The sequence below is a fragment of the Macrobrachium rosenbergii genome, chromosome 4 (assembly GCF_040412425.1).
Source record: "Macrobrachium rosenbergii isolate ZJJX-2024 chromosome 4, ASM4041242v1, whole genome shotgun sequence".
Classification (NCBI taxonomy): Eukaryota; Metazoa; Arthropoda; class Malacostraca; order Decapoda; family Palaemonidae; genus Macrobrachium; species Macrobrachium rosenbergii.
Window position 1 is genome coordinate 33,905,309 of NC_089744.1, and position 12,157 is coordinate 33,917,465.

The following is a 12,157-nucleotide window of genomic DNA, read 5'->3' on the forward strand; positions in this document are numbered from 1 at the left end:
GGTATGTTGATCATCCACCCTCCAATCATCAAACGTAGCAAATTGCAGCCCTCTGGCCTCAATAGTTTTTATTTAATTTAAGGTTAAAGTTAGCCATAATCGTGCTTCTGGCAACAAAATAAGACAGGCCACCACCAGGCCGCAGTTAAAGTTTCATGGATCGTGGCTCATACAGCATTATACCGAGACCACCGAAAGATAGCTCTATTTTCGGTGGCCTTGGGTATATGCTGTACCGGCTATACAGAAAACTCGATTGCGGTGAAGAAACTTTCGACGCATTTTTTTTATTGTTATAATGAAAATTGAATGGCTTGGAAATGTCGAGACATGCAGGCATGGCTAAATTGTAGCTCAAGAAAAAATAAAATCAATATTCTAGGTATCTGGCTATGTAGACAGGCAGGGAGAATACGTTGGTGTATAAATCTACAGTAGGTCTTAGGGGACGGAGAGAAGGACATGGAAGTCAATGGGTGACTTATGCAATTAGAATTAGAACGAGAGGTTCTCAATAACAAAGATAAGTCACAATGCCTGGTTTATTCGTGAATGATACAAGATAACTAAAAGAAGCTGATGTGCTACTGAAGCAGTAGGTTAAACTGTAAGTGCAAAAAATGCAATACATAAGTTACGGTTAGTGGTAACATCATCCATATAAGACCATTGAAAACGATGTCAAAGATCAGCACTAGTCGTGCCAATAAAGAACACTACTAGTCACGTTAGTAAAGGACTTTACTAGTAATATCAAAGAATAGAGACCTGTGATAGTGAATCTGAGACCCTATTATTAACATAGAATCAACACTGAAAGGATTAATGTTGTAGGGACAGTATTTATTGTACTTGAAAACAACATCGTTGTATGGAAAATGTACTTCTGGAAAAAAAAAGAGGCAACAACATCTAAATCCAGTATCTTTCAGTGACAAGTATGTTTTGACAAAACGGGAATTGAATTTTGCAAAACTCGGGGGACGCTTCAGTGATGTTATTCTTCGATTATGAGGCTGATCCGAATTTAGAACTAAATGACTGCTTGAAAAAAAAACTCAACTTTGCGATCTAGCTAGCGATCTAGCTAATGTGGCGATGATTTCAGACAAATTTTCATGTAATGCCGTTTAAAACTCAAAGAAAGAGAATACACCGCCAACTCTTTTTCGGCCCTGTGCAGTTACGAGTCCCTGGCATTTTGAAATGGTTACTGACATTTCTTCTTGTCGTAAATAATATGCTTAACCGTTTGGGTTAAGCTTGCAGTCACTAGACAATGGTTACACAAACTTTCTTATTTAGTTATCTGCCTCGTTCCTTGTTATTGATGATGAGATGATGATGATGATGATATAGATGAGATATATATATATATATATATATATATATATATATATATATATATATATATATATATATATATATATACACATACATATATATACATATATATATATATATATATATATATATATATATATATATATATATATATATATATATATATATATATATATATACACACACACACACACGTGTGTGTATGTTGGAAAACACAGCACTATGATGGTAACACTAATTGGACCGTTCTTCAGCACTGGTAAGTGACCTGGCCGACTGTGTCAAGAAAAGAAGCAGTGATCTTTCTTCGGTCGCGGTGACAATATTCAGCATGCTCATCCTTACTGAACAAGAAAAAGAAGTTGATTAGCAAGCTGGGTTTAGAAAAAGAATAGATCAAATCACTTATGTTAATTAGCAGAAGGATTTTGACAGTGTCCACAGACTAATAGTATGGAAAATTTTAACGTCAATAACATATTCCTGTTCAATACTGAAACACATTGAAACAGTCCAAAAATGAAGCAAAGTAAATTCTGATGAAGCCTCATCGAGTGAATTTAGGTACTGCAGACAATGGATTGCGACAAAGGAATGTTAATCCACCTTTGTTGGTTGCCCTTCTCATCGATTTTAAAGAGTAGAATAGAATTTAGGCCGAAGGCCAAGCACGGACCTATGAGATCATTCAGCACTGGAACAGAAATTGACAATAAAAAAGTTTGAAAGGCGTAACAGGAGGAAAACCTCGCAGTTGCACTAAGAATCAGTTGTGGATGGGGACATGGGTTGGTTTGACGTCTTGCTGACGAACCTTCTGCGAATGTGTACTGACTGCCTCATGTTATGTAAGCTTCCTGCACTGTCAAATTCACCCACTAACGCATGAAAATAGACGGGGTGTAGGTCCTGACCAGTTTCGACTTTATTTCCAAGCTACTGACAAAGGCTTGGAAATAAAAGTCGAAACTGGTCAGACCTACACCACGTCTCTTATTTTTCACCTGTGTAATGTGTGATGAATGAATCACGTATAAAAGTGATTATAATTTTATGCATATATGCATACAGTATATATATATACATACATATATATATATATATATATATACATTCTATATATATATTATATACATTATATATATATATATATATATATATCTATCTCTCTATCTCTCTCTCTCTCTCTCTCTCTCTCTCTGTATATATATATATATATATATATATATATATATATATATATATATATATATATATATATAACTCTGAAACAACTTTCGTCTTTTACTTACACATTTCAACTAGCGAAAAACACTCGTCATCGTAATTTACTCTCATTTACCATGCCAAAGAAAGGTTCAGTGTTATCAAACAAAATGAGAGAAAGTATCAGGGCCACAGTTTTCCTTTGGTGACTAAAGGAAAACTACTTCGTTACCTGTTCGTGATTTGTCATCTCAACACTAGATCGGATTTATAAAAGTATCTGCATAACCGGAAGCTAAAGAACATGTGACTTCTGTTTATCATCAGATGAAGTTTATATGAAAATACCTTTTGTACATGGAAAATAATATACCGAGAGGCCAAGATTGCAAAGTTTCGTCAGGTATAGAAAGAAAAACAGAAAAAAAAAGATTACAATTTATGAGTGGAACTACCCTGCATGAATGGGGAATGCCTAGCTGGGCCCTCCACTTTTCAGGGTAATGATAAAAGCCGGCATATGGTATCGGCATCGTAAAATATCAGTACCACTGACTGGAACTATACTAGTCCATACAGCCATTATGTATAGAATGAAAAATGCTGGCGTAATCATTCTATAACAGTTTCTTTCAGGTTAACGCTATTTTTAAATATCTGACATTTTGTTAATTTTACTGTTTTAATCAATCGTCGTCGTTTTTTACGCCCGACTAAGTCTGTTCTTTTTGGGCATCGTTTTTCAAATTATGGTCTTGTAACAGCCAGATGCCAAGTTAACAACTTTTTTTTTTTTTTTATTGTTGGCTTTTACAACAAAACCGAAGACGGAGATCGTTTTTATTTCTAGACGTAAGGAAATTCCTTAAAAAAAAAAAAACTTTGATAGGGTTCCTTGCCAGCTTCTTTTCGGCTCCCTGAGACATGGTCTGATATAAAAAGTAAAAAACGCGCGACCAACTTGACTGACAGCCATGAAAATACGTAGCTTTCGACTTGTTTACCCTGTTGGTAACTTGAGTAAGTGGGTAACAGGTTCGCTAAAGAGCCAGATCCACTCAAATTGTCCGCCAGTTCGGACAAGTTACAATTTATGTCTGTTTCCAAGAACTAAAATATAATTATAAATTAATATGGATTTACAAAAAAAATACCACACTGAAAAGGAATTGTCAGAAGGAACTAGGTTCACCTTATCAAGGAACTGGAAAGGATAAAGAAAGAAACTACAGTCTAGAAGCTAACTTCACCTAACCAACCGCAAGTCTTTGTTGGTTTTCTTACTCTTCAGGGAGAAGTAACTATTGCTGTACCCCTGGCGTCCACGACCGGACTCTGTACTAGATGATAAGTCAACGTTAAGATGTTTCTTCTTATGTTCTACTACCTATCTACATCATTTGTCCTTAAGTGCGAACCAAAGGTCAGGGTTCTTAGAGCATAATGAAATGATAATCTAAGGTGCTGCGATTTCAGTGTTACCTTTTCTTATCAAGATGCAAATGTCGAAAAATACAGTCTTTGGGGGTAAAAACATGGAGGATCAGTCATTTAATTAGCTATTCCTGGAACTGGTACACTAACTTTTTTTGTAATAGGTCGCGATCTACATTTTGACTGACGATTTACCATTCACGTAATTTTTTGCCTTTGTCTTACATCAAAATACAATCTACAAACAGTTAACCGACAACCGGGATTGCAATCGAAAGCTCAGGTCAGCAGATGCATATTGAATTTTCAAGTAAACGAAGCAATGCCGTCTTTTATTTCTCGATAGTCCTAGGAGATCGAACGTAGGTTCATCTTTATGAGTGGTACTAAAGCGAAACGAAGCCACAGAGAGAGAGAGAGAGAGAGAGAGAGAGAGAGAGAGAGAGAGAGAGACGACTTAAGGAAACGAACTCACCATTTTTTTTTATTTCTTGATCGTCATGGGGGATGAAAAAGTGGGTTCATCTTTATGAGCTGAGAGCGGTGCTCAAGGTCTATTTTGGCGGTACTAATGCGACACATAGGCCCGTGTTCCGCGACATGAGGGCCTAACGAGAGAGAGAGAGAGAGAGAGAGAGAGAGAGAGAGAGAGAGAGAGAGAGAGAGTGCTGAAAATGATTCGTAATCGTGAAAGTACGACCAAACGGACAAAAAAAACTATATGCCCATATGGTCTACAACTAGCAAATAAGTATGATATACCAGCATTTCAGATACTCTTGATTTTATCGCACTAAATGCATGTAAATTTTTGTTTTTACAGCTCCTTTTCTACCGGATGTCTGAGTTTTTAAAACAATGTAGAAAAACATAAGGAATAATAATCAGAAACATGACTAGGCTGAAGAGTGATAGCGAAAGAGAATTAGGGTTGACGGATGTGAGAATTACTTTGTCGAGCATTGGCACACCATGGTCGAGAAGATGCGAAAGTACAGTAAAATGATGAAAGAAGAGAAACGCGCACGCACGCACACACACACACAATAGAATACCTGCTGACTAACGTTGCATTTCAGGCAATGGCACAAAAAACAAGAAAGATCGATAGAAGGGACGAAGATGGAATGATCTCAAAAAAGTTTTGTGGCAGATTACTGATTACGAAAGCAACATGGTACAGTAGGGTAGTATGATAAGGAAGAGGACACAGATTCTCAGATAAGATATAAACTGACTGCCTGGCGATTATGAAGAAATACTATAAAGTAATTGATAATTAGAGGAAAAATACGTTGACTACGTGACAAAAGTGGATGCCACGAACGTTGTGTGTGTGTGTGTGTGTGTGTGAGTAGAATATTGCTTGCAGACGCCAAGAGGGGACTTTGTACTGCGCAGGGGAATAGCTTTTGTAAAAATGATTATGTTATAATAATGGTGAAATAAGTATATTTATCTGCTTATATCATCGCACACTGACACGTGTATATATACATATCATCATCATCCAGGTGCCATATCCCCAAGGACGTCGGCAATCATGGCTCGCCACTCCTCTCTATTTCTGGCTCTCTGCAGTAACTGAGCTGCAGACATTCTTCCTCCAGTCATTCTCACCAATCCATCCATATATTTTTCTCTAGGTCTTCCTCTCAGCCGACTTCCATTGATTTTACCAGTGAGAGAGAGATGTTGTATACACACACACACACACATATATATATATATATATATATATATATATATATATGCATACATATATATATATATATATATATATATATATATATATATATATATATATATATATATATATATATATATATATATATATATATGTATGTGTGTGTGTGTGTGTGTGTGTGTGTGTGTGTTGTACACTACCATATGAAAAAACTGTTATCTTCCGCGTCAGGATTCAAACCACGCACTTTATGTTCAAGACAGACCACGTTAAAACGTCATGACACGAAAGCATTACCTTGTAACAGGCCCAGTGAACTCTTGACTTTGTGATTTTTCTCATACTTTATAGGAGTTTATCGCTGAGATGGGGAATGAATGAATGAATGGAATATAGAACTTAAGCCAAAGGCCAACCGCTGGGACCTATTAGGTCATTCAGCACTGAAAGGTAAATTGAGATTAGAAAAGTTTGAAAGGTGTAACAGGAGGAAAACCTCACAGCTGCACTATGAAACCAGTTGTTAGGAGAGGATAGAAAGTAAGATGGAAGATACTACGAACATAGGTAAAGTAAAAGGAATGAAAGGGGTTGGAGCTAGGGGCCGAAGGGGCGCTGCAAAGAACCTTAAGTAAAGCATACAATGCACCGCTTGAGGTGCACTGACGGCACCAACCCCCTACGGAGATGAATGAATGAGGAAACTGTTCTTCCTTGGTAGGATTCAAACCCACATCGGTTATACGAATGAATTTTCCATACTCCCGTATATGTGTGTACATGTATGATACGAGATTATTTCAAAATCACGGTCTAACTGTGCTCTATATCAATTCAGCTATAAAGATAAACAATGGGGCACCTTCAGCCACTCAGGGCTCAAGAGAGTGAAAAGCGGGAGATGGAGTAGCTGCATAGTAAGATGGAAGAAAGGAAGCTGGAATGGAGGTAAAGTAAATGGCCGAAATTGGGTGCAGCTAGGGGTCGAAAGGGAGCTGCAAACAACTTTGATTAATGTCTACAGTGCACCACGTGAGGTGCACTGACAGGACTATCCCTCTACGGGAATATGACTGGTAACCTTTGTGATTACCACCACTAGAGTCTTACATAACACAATGTTATTAAATATATTCTTCTTCTACGTGCATTGAACTAAGTGTCTTTTGACCTTTTCCCGCCAGTGTCAGATATTCCAAGTATTCTATTTTGACGCTAATAGTTTGCTGTATTAAATTGATATTTGTGTCGACTATTTGTTAAGCTAACATCACAGACATTTCTACTTCTATTTAAAGCTAGTGAAAGGTCGTTGTCCTCTAATTACAAAAAACTGTGATCCCTCTGTTACTCAAATACATTTTTGTTACAATTCCTTGAATTTGAATATGAAGCAATCATGCTCGTCTTTCTACTCAGCACTGTAACATCAAATGTCAGAGAGAAAGAGAAAAAGATATTATATATACAGTATATATATATGTATATATATATGTAAATATATAATTATATATATATATATATGTATATACAGTATCTATATAAAATATATATATATATATATATATATATATATATATATATTATATATATATATATATATATATATATATATATATTATATATATATATTTTTTTCTGAATGACAGACAATGTGCACAATCCACTGCTCTTTGTTAATTGTGTAGGGCATCCTATCGGTCCCCATTTAGCTCGTCAGTTGGGTCTCTTAACTTGCTAATGATTTTCTTACATGAAGTAGAAGCAACTTCTTATGGCAACATCCGGCCCGCCAGCCACATCCAGCCCGCGAAGGATGTGATTCCGGCTGCCAAATTAAAACCCGGACACTAATTATCCAACAATTGTTACCTAGTTGAAGGCGTTGAGCGATCATTATAGCGAATTTGGTATCATGGCCCTCCTCCAAGACACTGCATAGATGTCTGGCCCGCACTCTCAGAAAGGTTGCCGACCCCTTCTACAGTGTAGGCTAATCGATGTCGGCTGCCTATACTTCTCGCGCTCTTTAGTTCGTGAAACAGGATACTGACTAATTTATCTGCCGTGCGCTCAAGTCTTTTTTCTAATATCTGAGTTGCATCTTGATACTATTAATCTATATTCACTCAGATTGAAGGTCTCTTTTAATAAAACGGTTTCATACTCGACACAGCAATGCAGTTCAAAGCACTCCCTATGTTCCAAAGCTTTTCTCTTTTATTCTTAAAGGTACCCAGTTAAGTGCAATTAGCAAGCAATAGCATAAGTCTCATCTTTGTCGGTAAAATTTGTAGACCATCCTACATGCAATTACAGTAACCTGATCTTGTGACTAGAAAGGTACGTATAATCATTTACTGAAAACGCCAAAGTATGAAGACTCAGATTGTCTTTAATCTTACGATTCCAAGTAATTAAGCAAAAACAATGAGCTAAGAACGGGCAAACAAGCTATACAGAGAAATAACAACAAGTGGAGGCAGCATGAAAAAGATTCAAAGAATCTCAGAGCTGTAAGATATTCTGAAGTTGGACTAAAGCTAGATCGGGCTCTTCTCATCACAGAAGCCATTCATCTTTTGTCCCAGGGTCTGTTCTCGACAATTTTGTGTCCGTTTCAGATATGTAACTTAGAATGTTAATGATATGCGTATCGTTTTCTATTTTGATAATTCAAAAGTCGTAATCGAGTATGAGGTTTTCATATAATAAGGCCCAGTGGTTCTCAATCTTTTTTGAGTGATGGCACCCTAACTAATGTAATCATTACCGTGGCACCCCTTCTTCACCATCCCACCATATCGCATGAATTAACTTCTTATTTAATAAATAAGATTATTATCCATACTCAAACCAAAATCAGCACACCGCAGATGCAGAAATATACTGCACAAACAAAGAGCCTGTCAGAAGAATTAGATAAACATAATAAGAGTAGACACACTGATAATAAATTATATGAAGACTTCCGCAATTTTTTTTTTTACAAATGTTCATTAAGATGATCTAGCCAAGACAAAATTCGTGACAATCTTGCGGCACCCCTAGGCATTGTCGGGTGCCACGGCACCCAGTTCGAGAATCACTGTCAGATAAGCTCTAACCTATAATACTATAGCAATTCTTTTGAGTTGTATATAGAATCATCCTTATCCAATTACTGTATTACTGAATAACCGGTAGGGCGGTGCCGCCTAGAGTAAGCCTTTGTGACATTTTATTATCTTCCCAGAGCTCATTTCTTCCTTCCTTTTACTTTTTATCCCTTTCCTCTTAGCTGTCTAACTTCAGCCCAACCTTTCCTTTTCATCGATTTTCCCTTAACTGTCTAATTTCTTCACCACCAGTAGTCGAATGATGGTAACTGTAGTGTTTGTTTCCTTTTGCAAAGAACAACAACCTACGTATTCGAAGTACCAATCTGTCTTAGGTTTCCCAATCCTCTACTGTTTTCAAGCAGTCCTGTAACTTTCTAACAATTCATAGAGCATGCGCGGGTTCCTTCCCTCATCGTTTTCTTCATGTCAGTGTGCGTATACTTTCAGACTCGGCACGTTTTTCCTCCTCAATAAAGATTGTGATTGTTCTTTGCTGAATTTACACAGCGTTTGAACAATGGTCCAACATGTTCTAATTTGGATCATGACTCGCACTTGGATGTGAACCATAAGACGAGAGCTCTCGTTGGTGATGAGTGGAGATTAGTGGAGGCCGGTGTACAGGGAAGACATGAGTGGCAGACATTCATAGACCTTTGCCTTAAGGAGTAATAGAATGACACCCGTTTTGCAGCGATCCAGATCCAGTCTTGATCTTTGTTGCTTCGTTATTCAATAAAATGAAAACTATTTAAACGCCTCGTATTGGTTACTTTGACCTATAATTAGATGCAGTGTAAATAATATGTTGATCAAGTACTTCAGTAAATTCTAAGATGTTCTATTACGCATCCACCTCGAGGCAAGTGTTTAGTAACGCTATTTGTAGGATGCAGAAATTACCAGGGTGACCAGATTTTGAAAATTGAAATAAGGGACACCTAAATTGGAGAGGTAGTTGAATTATATATATATATATATATATATATATATATATATATATATATATATATATATATATATATATATATATATATATATATACACCATACCTTTTCTGCCTCTGTAGAACTTTTTGCTGGGAAAAATTATCTTATTCCTAACACTGCTCCAGCTGAAGCTACTTCCTAATTTGATTTGAGCTGCTGCGTTGATCCATGCTGTCGCACATCACTCAGTCCACCGTGTGTAATGCTAAAATTTTGGGCGGCCGCCTTTACCCCGTATTTTGTAAACTTTCACTAGTATATTGTATTTTTTTCAAATATTGAAAAAACGGGACAAAAGGCGTCCCGGGGAGGGCCGATACGGGACACGGGATAAATATGGGACAATCCCGTCTGGTCACCCTGGAAATTACATACACCTCTTGTTCTCTTATAAGCCTTTTCCATACGTATTTACCATTAACCAATGATGAATGTTTTCCCATGTTTCAAGTAATATGTTTCACTCTGTTAGCTTCATGTAATTTTAGGTTCGTTTAATCTTGGCCGCGCCATTTCTGACGTATATTCTGGATAACGTCTTGTGATTTAGTTGTGAATCTCTACTGGATACACGTGCGTTAAAAACGTCGCGTTGATGACGCCGTCTGATGCTTCTTTTACAGAGTGAGGTACCTTCCCATGCTTATTAATGGAAAACCACTAATTTGTACCATACGAGCGTTACGTTAGGACGAGTTACGTGGGCGTCAGGAATTTCTAATGTTGGTGTCGACGTTATCAGCGTAGCGCTAGTAACGCCTCGTCTGACTACACGCGACGCTGATGGCGCCCAGCTGCTAGGACGGCACCAGATAGGCTTAGACCCCAGGGCACGCGACGCTGATGGCGCCCAGCTGCTAGGACGGCACCAGATAGGCTTAGACCCCAGGGCTCCTCTACATCAGTACCTGGGTCCAGATGCCATCACGCACCACGAGAGACAGCACAACAGATGTTCGACATGCATAAATTTATTTGTGGAGTTGAAAGCGTTCGTGAAGTGTGGCCAAAAATTCAACGTTAGACCGCGTCAGCAACGCGACGTTTTTAGCACTCGTGTACCCAGTCCCTAAAGAATAACGTTACTTCGATGTCTAGAGTTCTTTAGAAAACACCGTCTTCATGCACTAGGAAAAGACGGTGCACTCAGTCAAGTCAAAGTCAGTCCCATACCATCGAATGACTTTGGGAACAAGTTTTTGGTGTTGTACGGGTTCTCGAAACGAAGTTTACTGAAGTAGCGGATAATTTAAAATGTCAAATGTGGCTTTCCTGGTGGTGTTTATGGATGTTCAGTAATATGAAAGTTTCCGTCATATAACAACTAATCCATTACAAACGTAGTGTCTAACAATACGGGGGAACAACGGTAAGAAATCAGTTTGAGGATCAGGTCAGATTAAGAATTTGTTTAGCATGTGTAGCCGCATTTCCCAAATCTTCGTTTTCCCCATCTCGAAAACTACCCACCGACGGCCCTCATTAATGTTTGACACAAGTGTTGTAATGGGTTAACCAAGCATTTCCGAAGGAAATGAATAAATTCGTCCGGATAACAAGCAAAAGCATATCTGATCAACAAAAATATACATTCCTACGGTTAAAGGAGTAAGTCTCTCTCTCTCTCTCTGTATATATATAATCGTGTGTGTGTATATATATATATATATATATATATATATATATATATATATATATATATATAAATATTTTATATATACATATATATTACATATTTATAAATATATATATATAATATATATATATATATATGAAGACTTATTCATTACAAGTTATTGTTTGCTGATTTCAATCGAAAAAAGGGGGCTGTGGCACAATCCACGGTTTAGTAATGCTAGGTATTTGGGTGTCATTTGACTAATTGTCATGAAAGATGACACACAGGTCGCAGATTCCCCAAAAATCATATTTTGACGCAACTGTGAGCTTATCCTTGCATATACTCTCAAAGTCAGTTATGAATTTGAAACTTATGTTACTCAACCAAGGTATGAACACTAACCGATGAATTAAAGAGGCCAACCTGACGTACCAAGTGTTGGTCTGACTGGAGGGTCCTCAAAGAAGATAATTTTAAGAGAAGAATGCAGAACCTCCTCCATGCACCTGAAGCCAAGACACGTAGCCTACGCTTGACAAACCGAATCAAATTTCTAATTGAAATTATATAAATGACTATACAGACGATAGTTTAGTAAGATGTTGGTATGGACGGAAAAAGTTCATATGTAAAGGACACTATCAATGCAATACGTTTTGTTTGAACAGCCTTTAAGAAAAAATGCACGTCTAAAAATGCAACAGCTGTTTGAAAATAGGGTAAAACTGAAGAATACTAACCGCGCCCCTCTAGTTCGGCAACTACCAGTTCATGC

At 37.3% G+C, this 12,157-nt stretch overlaps 1 protein-coding gene across 1 annotated transcript in view; it reads right to left on the reverse strand.

Annotated features, from left to right (window-relative positions):
- Vkor (Vitamin-K epoxide reductase) overlaps positions 1–12,157 on the reverse strand; it is an 81,546-nt gene that overhangs the window by 68,348 nt on the left and 1,041 nt on the right. The window lies entirely within an intron of this gene.